The sequence below is a fragment of the Zea mays genome, chromosome 5, assembly GCF_902167145.1.
Source record: "Zea mays cultivar B73 chromosome 5, Zm-B73-REFERENCE-NAM-5.0, whole genome shotgun sequence".
NCBI lineage: Eukaryota > Viridiplantae > Streptophyta > Magnoliopsida > Poales > Poaceae > Zea > Zea mays.
The window spans coordinates 189,069,956-189,080,227 of NC_050100.1; the positions used below are offsets into that span (position 1 = coordinate 189,069,956).

At 42.5% G+C, this 10,272-nt stretch overlaps 1 pseudogene; it reads right to left on the reverse strand.

The window, feature by feature from the left end:
* Positions 1-6,783: 6,783 nt before the first annotated feature.
* Positions 6,784-10,259, reverse strand: LOC109939581 (DNA-directed RNA polymerases II, IV and V subunit 11-like; annotated as a pseudogene).
* Positions 10,260-10,272: the final 13 nt, after the last annotated feature.

Below are 10,272 nucleotides of genomic sequence, written 5' to 3' on the forward strand. Positions count from 1 at the left end.
TTTATTTAAGCATGGCACATAGCTTCTATATCACTCCATAGTAAATGATGCATCAATTGAAAATTTTGATTTCTATAAAGTGTATCATTTAACTTATATGTGCCAAAGTTAGGATTATGGATAATTTACCCCTCTTGATATCAAATCAAAGTGCATGTCTCCTACAAGTATTCAAAACTTGTATGCACACCTTTAGGGGGAGGTTACTCTATAATCTAACACTTTGAGACTAACACCTTTTCAAGTCTATTTCATGTGATAGTCTCATTGTAAGGAAAATGAAGTCCCCGGAGAAAGACAACAATCTTCCACTGCAAAATCTCCAAGAACTCTCATGTCTCTCAAGCTCGCCATTGGTCTTCAATTGGTATCTTTTGAGACTACTTTCAGTATCATTTACATGTCTTCTCCAATATTTGATTAGACTATATTTCATATCATATGCTTCCATGTTGCTAAAAATGCATAAGTAGTTAACTCATATTCTGTTACCTATGCATAAGGGAAGTTAGTCTTTTCAAATCATGTCTTGCACCTCTAATTTTCACATGCTTTTTCCTAAGTAGAGGATCTCTGTCAGGGGGAGTATTTCTTCATCTCTAAAGGGGGGAGAAAAACTCTTTCTAAAGGAGAATACTCATTTAGGGGGAGTAATCTTTTGAGGAACTCCTACAAGTGGTATCTTTCATGACTTAATTTAATATCCTTCTAGTGATATCATTTGATACAATTCTTGTTGAGGGCAAGCTTTTATTTACTTCCTACATGCTTTTAATGTCTTCCTTTTCGGTGGTTGATGCCAAAGGGGGAGAAGTTTAGGGACCAAAGCAATGAAAACTATATCAAACACCAAACACCACCAATTTAAAATTTTATATCTATAAATGGCTTTTCAAGTGGTTTTGGTTATTTGGTCCAAAAATAGGAAGTAAGTGAATTATGGAGTTAGGGGGAGGCTTAAGTCCATAATATCACATTGTGGGGACAATCATGTATCCTAGCAAGTAGATTGCATATTTTCATTCAAATACTTGTATTATTTGCTTGCTTTGGTTGTGTTGTCATCAATCACCAAAAAGGGGGAGATTGTAAGGAAAATGGACCCCGGGCCATTTGGCTAATTGAGTTTTGGTGTTTGATGAACAACACAATCCGTGAACTAATAAGTTTTCTAGTGTTTGTGTTTGTAGTTCACAGGATGCGAAGAGAATTGGACCAAGGCAATGAGGATGCAACACCTCAAAAGAAGACATAAAAAGATGCATAGGAGTCCAATGCTCAAGAACAAAGAAGCCCGAAGAAATCAGCGAAGAAAACCAAGACAAGGGCTGTCAGCCAGCGCCAGGTGGCGCACCGGACATCGGTGTCCGGTGTGCACCGGACTGTCCGGTGAGGCACCGGACAGTCTGCGCAGAGAGGCCGCAGAAAGGCGCTCTCTGGCTGTAGCACCGGACTGTCCGGTGTGCACCGGTCTGTCCGGTGTGCCAATGGGCAGAAAGGCAACGGTCGGATCCAACGGTCGACTGCTACAGGCGCCAACGGTCGGCTGACGTGGCGTGCACCGGACATCTACTGTTCAGTGTCCGGTGGTGCACCGGACTGTCCGGTGCACCCGACGACAGAAAGCTGCTGCTTTCTGTCCAACGGCTAGTTGAGGGTGTGGAGGCTATAAATACCACCCCAACCGGCCATCCTCTTGTGTGAGAGCCCAAGTAACATTCCAATACACATAGTGCATATCTCCAAGTGCTCAAACACCCAAGTGCTTAATAGAATCACTCGGTGATTAGCGTAGGTGCTTTGCGAAGTGCTTAGGTTAGTTAGACCGCTTTAGCGCTTGCTCTAGGTGAATCCTAGTTAGTTGAGTGAGTTTAGATAAACCTCACAACCCCTCGGCTCTTGCGCGAGCCGTTGTAATTGTACCGAGTGGGGCGAGAGTCTTGCGAGACCGTGACAACCGCGTTTGTGTCACGGCCGCCACCGTGTACCGGAGGGAACGAGGCCCGCGGCGTTTCGGCCGGAAGCTCGATAGTGGAGACGGCGGGGAGCGTCCGAGAGGAGCCGGAAGCGGAGCACCACTTGCGCGTGGAGAAGGCCCGCGGCTCTCTACGGAGTTACTCGACTGTGGTGCTTGGCCCTCGCGTGGGCTTCCCTTTGCGTAGGGGCACCAACGAGGATTAGTCGGGACCTTGCGCGGTTCCGGATACCTCGGTAAAAATACCGGCGTCATCCACAAGAGTTTGCTTCTCTACTTAGCTCTTTACATTCCGCATTTATATTAAGCATTTAAGTTTCAATCTTGTAGTCATACTTATTTAGTATAGATTGAAACTTAGCCTTTTGCGGTAGAGATAGCAACACTTAGACTAAACCTAGTTTGCACATTCTAGTTTTGATTACTTGCATAGGTTTTGCTCTAGGGATTTAATTGTGGCCTAGTTTAGTAAAAGTTTTAGAAGTCCTAATTCACCCCCCCCTCTTAGGCGTCACCCGTTTCCTTCAGGCCATTTTTCTAATTTCGTCGTCCCCCTTCGTGTGGGGATCCGCCGATGGCTCAGCAGGCTCTGAGGGAGGAGAAGATACGGCTATATTACAAACCGTAAACAAGTTCGAAATCAAAAGATTACAACAAAAAGCCAAAAATCACTAGTTAATACCTATTTGCCCTTCGGGCTCAGCACTTTTCTCAGCGGCCTCTGCTACTTTTCTAGCGTCATGGATACCTTTCTCGCTTTTTCGTATAATTTCTTGGGCCATTTCTCGGCCACCATTGTCCCAGATGTCGGTGAAAAATTTTCCACCGACCTGGCTTGCTTCGGCCGAGGGGTCTTTTATATCTTCAGAGGATAAGGCGGCTTCGGATTGTGCCAAGAGGTTCACATGGTCACAGCCTTTCCTCTCCAAAATGGTAGCAATCCCCCTGGCGCCCGAAAAAGCACATATGTCTCCGCGACTATTCAAAATTTCTTCAAAAGCTTCAGCTTCGTGGCTGATCCACTCAATTGGGCCTTCGGGCTCACCCCTTATGAAGTTCTCTTCATTTGAAAAGGCGCCAACATTGGCGAAGCTGGTTTTTACTTTCTTAACACATTCTATAGATTTTTCATAACATCTTTTCTTAGCTGCACGAAGCTCTTCAACGCTTTTTTCCAAATGGTTTGCCCATTGATCACTGATTTCTCGTTTTGTTTCTTCAAGTGTGTGTTCCTCTTTAGCTCTGGCTAATTGTTTTCGAAGGTCTTCAATTTCACGCTTCTGAGCCTCAGCTTGACCTTTAAAAGTAGCTTCATCTTCTTTTATTCTATTTATCAACGAATGTAATATTTTATATTTCTCGAGACCTTCGTTCCTCAGTTCAATTACTTCGGAACGAAGGTTGCTCAGGGCCATAACACACCCTTCGTCTTCGGTATCTTTTTGGGCCCTGAGGGCGTTGCTAAGTATAAGGCCCTGCAAAGAAAAATGTATGTGCGTCAATAAATTTAAGCAAACGAAAAATTTTCGGTTTCAAGAAAAAATACAAAGGCCTCATTTTTGCACCTTTAAACTATTGTACGCCAAGCTGTCGGCCAGATCGTTTTTCGACAACACCGAGAGCCCCTCTTCTAGTGTTGGGAATCCGAAGCTCTTGCTCATCTCCCAACAGACAGAAATCTCCTTGCTGTCAGGGAGACAATACAAGAAGTCTTCTTCTCCGCTGCCGTTGAATATTAATGCCCCCTTTGGATATTTTAGTTTTTGGGCGTAAAGCTGGGCCTCTTGCTTTTCTTTTTCAGTCAATTTTTTCCCCGAAGCATGACGTAAAATATAATCGAAGGCTTCGGGAGATGCTTCGGGGGCGGCAGTGTCAGTTTCTTCGACCAAAATTTGTTCTGCTTTTTCAGTCCCTTCGGCTTCCAAGGATTTCACCTTGGTGGGCTCTGAAGGCCCTGCTTCAGTCTCAGATTGGTGTTTTGAAGCTTCGGCATCAAAGGCTTCGGAAGTTTCAACAATTTTCTTTGGAGATGTACTTGAAGACTTTATTGTCTCCAATACATCCAGTACGTTAACCATTCTTCTCCTTTTGGGGGTCGCCATTGGCATAGGCATCGGCACCACCATTCCTGCTGAAGGACTTAGAATTTCCGATGACTTTGTTTCTTCAGCTCTCGATTCTTCTATTTTTTCCGTCGGTGGCACTTTGGTTGGCTCTTCAGCATTTGGCAGGAGAGTTGGCTCCTTGGCTTCGGTGGCCGAAGAGGTCTCACCGGCAAACTCAGGCACTGTGGCCGGTTCAATATAGCGTGGCCGGTGCATAAGAACCTTCATCTTTTTCCTCTTCGGCGCTGGCTCACTAGGAGCGGCTGAAGCAATTTCCTTCGCAGAAGCTGTATCTTTTCTTTTTTGACCCCGAATCGGGTAGCGGTAGTCAGGATAGACAAACCCAATAGCGTCAAAGACTCTATTCAACCTTTTCTTCTTCCGACCTCCGAAGGTCGCAGATAACGCGTTGTCTTCTGCCTTTGAGTATGGTCCAAGCAGTTCGTCGCTTGTGGCTTCAACGCATTTCAACCAATCGTCGTCTGGCTCGATAAATTGGTCCGCGAACCTGAAGGTATATTTCAGTCGAACCAAACCACCTTCGTGTGGATTGTTGATAGCTTCCTTCGGCATTTCCCAGTTAGCTACCAATGGCCATATCATGTAGGCCACGTGCTCTTGAACTAAGTCCCTCGTCCCGATGAAAGAGCAAACTATGCCGAAGGCCCTCTAGCATTCTTCGGCCGCTTCGTCAATATCCACCTTTGGTTTCTGAAGGCCGAAACACTGCCAGATAGGACGCATAATGATATCTTTAATATCCTCCCGGGCCTTCAGATCGTTTTTGACATAGAACCATTCCTTCGTCCAGTCCCCGGGCCATCTCTTCCGAAAAGCTGGCACGGGACAGCTTGACCCAGAGCGGGCACCGAAGCTATAACAGCCGAAATTGTTATGATATTGTTCTTTCCCCCCAGGGTTTCGTCTCATATATTAGCTCATGAATATTACAAAACCTTTTTGCATTTGGCTCCAAGCTCTGGCTCCTCGCAGCCCATACAAAGATTCCCATTCTTATAATAGCTTCGGGAGTAATCTGGTGGAGATGGATTTGGAATATCTTCAGAACTTCGACCACGAAGCTGCTCAGGGGAACCGAAGCCTAGCCTTGAAGAAGCTTCGGAAGATCACAACCTCATTTTCCTCGGGAGTAGGAGAGGTTCTCTCTCCGTCATTAGCCCTCATAATAGACACATCTCGAGAGTATCTTCCCCTCATATTGTTAAGATGACTCTGCTTAATAGTTGATTTTCCGAAAACTGTGTGGCTTGGTTGCCATGGTCGATCTTCGGAGTCTTCCCCGCCACTTTCTACATCATAACTGTCACTATCACCGGTATCTTCAGATAAACCTTCTAAAATCTCCCGGGTAATCTTCTCCGTATTGGTCTTCGCCATTGATTCAAGAAAGCCAAGATTCATCTCTTCAGAAAGGCTTAGCTTCGTTTCAGCGACAGCTTTCTTATCTTCAGACATCTTCAGAAATGCTGAGAAAAGTGCTCTCGGAGCCGAAGCTTAAAAAATTCAAGAAAAGCCAAACAAGTGTCGGTGCGCAAGAGCTGAAAGACGAGTGAGTAAAAACAGATGGCAAGAGAGCGTGCCAAATGAACCCGTGATGAGCTCTTATTTATACACCTGGTGCGTTGAAAACTGGTGGGTCCCGCTTGTCAATGACTGGTTGCTATTCTAGCAAAGGGAAGGTGTTTTTTCGGACCTTTGGCTTAGGGCCTTCATCCATATCGCAATTTGAATTTATTATCCTAACAAATTAATATTGCGAGGGGCTACTGTTGGGGGTCTTCGGCTTCCGAAGGTCCTCAAAAACATAACTTGTCAATGTTTTCCAAGTGAAATATATGAACAGGTACCTTCGGACTCGGATCACGAGCATAGAGTATGGTCAGGACGAAGCCTGAGCGAGACGAAGGGTGACCAGGACGAGGGATGAGCTGATCACGAAGCTGTGCGTAGGAGAGCTTCGGCACAATAGCAGAAAAGGAAACCGACTTAAAGATGAAAAGGCTATTTAGACCTCGATGGATGACTATAAGTTATTAGCAAATGTGAAGGGCATGGTTGTAATTTTACATGGGCTGCGTCCCGTGCCTATAAATAGGTGAACAGTGCTCCCGTACTGTTCACGCTGACTTGGCATTTGCTTTTGCGTCACGCTTGTACTTCCAACTACCTTCGAGCCGAAGGTATCAATGTAATTCGATATTGTGCATACTAATTCATGATATAATAAAATATCTTAATAATGTTATAATATTATTATTCATGACATCTTCTATGTTTCATATGCTTCGTCTTTTATCATTATATACTGTTATGATGAAGGTATGTCCTTCATGACCTTCGTCCATAGATCGTTATATCCTAAGGGAAATAATGTTTCGAAGGACGAAGGGCATTGATCAATAACCCCTTTCTGTGTTGCCTTGTCCTTAATTCATAGCATTTGAGAACAAGTCCCCAACATGACGGAATATCAAATTCCAAGCCAAATAGAATACTTTATTAAGTAAATTTTAATTCCTTCAAAATAAATAGATCCATACGACCCATAGCTAAATTGCTAAGTTCATGGAGTAGAACCTATTTCAGCCCAGACAAAAGGGTCGAAATGGACCGTTATATATTTTATGTTGAAGACAGGCATGCATGTAATTATCTAGTTGCGGACAATCTGAGGATGTCAATGTAAAACTCCATTGGTGTGTTTGCAATAATACGATATTGACACAAGCATGACAGTAAAACGACAACAAGCAACCTCAGTTCAGGGATCAGACATTCACAATTCTTGGGCATTCGTTTCATTGTTGACTCGCCTACGATAAAACTAACACGGGAAGTTTATCTCCCACACCATTCCATTCATCTAGAACCCCTGCTTCATCCTGTCCTCGTACCTGTTCTTCTCATCCTGAAAACAAAACGCTCAGAATGTCACTCATAAGTACCATGCATGTCGTACATGTCATCAAGAGATGGACGTTCAGGGTCGAAAATGAATATGAATTGGAGGATGGTCCAATACAGTAATTTCTAGGGAGAAGAACACCTGACCCAAAGTAAACAACTAAAGGCAAACAATTAAAAGGCAAAACTCCGGCGATGCCAGGTAATCAGCAAGATATGGTACAGAGATCTAGTCTAGTTATCCCCTAGTAACAACTAGCAAATGACCTAACTAACAGGACAATCACCACTCTGTTAATGCATATTCAATTTGAACGTCATTCAGATTTTTATATTATGTTCCAAGGTACAAAGGATGTTGTCACTTAGCTGAAGATGCAGAAAATTAGAACTAATAAATCGAGACACCACTCTATGGTCTACTCTCCGTAGTGTTTCAAATGTAATCATGTTACTGTCAGATGGTACAACACCAATAGGCAAATGTGCACGCCTAGGATACTGGAGACATTTCAAGCATCTATCTATACTGGGGGTGGGGGTAGGGTAAGGTTCACCGAAAATAAATAACAATACTCTGTAATTTTCCCAAATATTTCATGTCAAGCTACAACCAAATACCATGAATTATTCGACGTCCAAATTAATTACTCTCAACACACGAGTTTTTTTAAAATAAAGCACCCCCTCAAGCACAATGCACAAACTCACACCGACTTGTTCTCCATCATGAATCAGTGCAAACTAAATTTACCTCACGTAGCACTATACTATGGCAGAATGTCATGCCATGCAACCAGGAAGAATAAACTATTCCCTCCTTGCCTTTATGATCAGCACATAAGAGAGGGACACTGAGACTGAGAGAGACCAAGGCTGGCTAATCACTCATGTTTATCTGCAGCTAGCGACGGTGCAAAACATTAATTTCACGTCAGAAATCATTTCTTTCCCGTGTACAGCACAATCCTCTTGCATGGAGAACCACTGGAACAATAGAAGAACACTAACGTAAATCAGTAAGGGAACTTGCATTGGAGCTAGAACCCAAGTGGCCAATGCCACATTTACGCTGATAAGGCTCCGTCCATGACAAAATGATGATCACTTGGTACAGTTTTTTTCCCTGGTATGATTATGAAAAGGGGACGGAGGGAGTAATAACAAAATTTCCTGAATGAAATTTAAGAAGTTTTTTTTCTAGTGTACCAAAGAATAACTTGACAACTAGCATGCAAATAGCATAGGAACACGTGGACGTACCGGAAAGTGGAAAACATCAATTTACCATTTAGATTTTTGTGAGACGTTGCTTAAGTGCTTTGTTTTAGAATCTAAGGTTGGTTGCATTCAAAAAAGAAGGTAAGATTGGCACTTAACAACACTGATTCTGTGGCAAATGCATCATGAACAGAAAAAATTAACATGCCCAGGCCTTTGGTGCTTGCTACTTCAGAGTTCAAACATCTTTTTTAAGCAAGAATAAAAGAACTATCCTTTGAACATGTCTGTACTAGCAAACAAAGCCGATACTTTTTTCTTGAAAACGCAGAAGAGCTGTTTTCTTTGTATTAACAAGAAAAAAGCAGACACTTCCCCTCCCAACAAATCTATCAAAATTACTGCCACATTCATGTCAAATCAAGCACTTTTTCCTACAGAAACAATACTTTATACAAAACATTCTTAAATACATTACACCCACAGAACCACACAGTCTGCCTTGCTATGTACCACTGGTTAATGCTAACTAAAACTTTTCGTTGTTTAGCGATACAAAATTGCACAAAGAAATGCCATGCAACCTGAAAAAAAACAAGAGTCGAAACTAACATTTACAAAGAGAGATCCCAAAGAACTTTTCCTAGTAGGACTAAAGTAGCGAGATACTTCTTGGAAATAAAAAGAGATTCAAATGAACTTAAGGGTATCAGTTTGACGGGAGAGTGAATATGCAAATTTTGCCAAAGGCATTCCTGTGTTGAACATCTAGTAGTTCATCAAGTAGTCCATAGTTCACATCTTTGTATCATAAAGTAGAAAAGGTTCAATGATGGTCTGTTGGTGTCTGTAGCAGCATTGTCAAATGGACAAAATGAGGTAGGAATATAGTCACAAATTCAAGGTATGAAGTCATGTATAGAGCCAACCCCTTAATTTGATACAATTAGCACAAATTTGAGGTATGTGATTATGTATAAAATCTAATTCTTGATTGATGCAATCAACACATGTAAAATTCAATTGCATGGCCAACATTACAGTCGCAGTTAAATAAAAATGGAAGAAAAACAAGTTAAACTATTCCTCCTCATTTTGTTCTCACTGGTCCATGGCATAAAGGTGCATTTGCTGAAAATTGTAACTAGCAATTAGAGTAAATATCAGAAAGACCTCTAACCTCAAAAGCTTGCTTAAGGTACTCAAGCTCTTTGTCTAGATCATTGATAGCCTGGGTGTAGGCCTGCGTCGGGGAGGACTGGCTCGTTGTGTGGATTTGTCGTACACAAATAAATAACTAATTAACTGGGGAACTAGCTCAATGAATCAGTATAAAAAAGGGAAAACACAAATGGAACTTGAATCATACCCTAACAATGATCTTGTACTGGAGTGGGTGAGGGAGCTTATACCCGGCAAAGAGAACATTTGGGTCTCTGTGCAACTGCCTGTATCATGTCAACCAAACAAACCATAAGATGGGAAGCGTTAAAGAAAAGAAATTAAATTGTACTTACATGCGGAGGATATTGCCTACAGTGTGATCCTCGCGTTCGACAGTGAATGATGCAGCATTCACAATCTTTGTATCCCTCTCTTAGGACACTCTGCATTGATAATTATCATCAGTTCATCAGGAGCACAACCATAACCTACAACTAATCACAAAATGAGCAAGTGCGATAGAAGGCCTCAGGTGGGTCCATAAAATTAAAAGGATTGCACAAGCGTGAAATGATCAGAAACAAGAGAAGTGTCACAGTTCCATAGCTTAATGCCAAAAGATTCACTTAACATAACTCGCAGAACTGTTTTTAATAACAACAAGAGAATTGTAGGCGTTGCTTGAAACATACGTCTCACTTCCCAGAGTCATGAACAACGAAAATCAATTGAGTCAACGATTGCATGCAGGTAGACAGTAGTCCAAGTATGGTGAATGGCTCACTTCTTGGTGCCCTCTGGCACAACGAAACGCTCATAACGGTCAGGGGCATTCATCTCCTGTTAACTCTTTGCTCCTGTCTCTTCAGTAGCTGCAAGCGC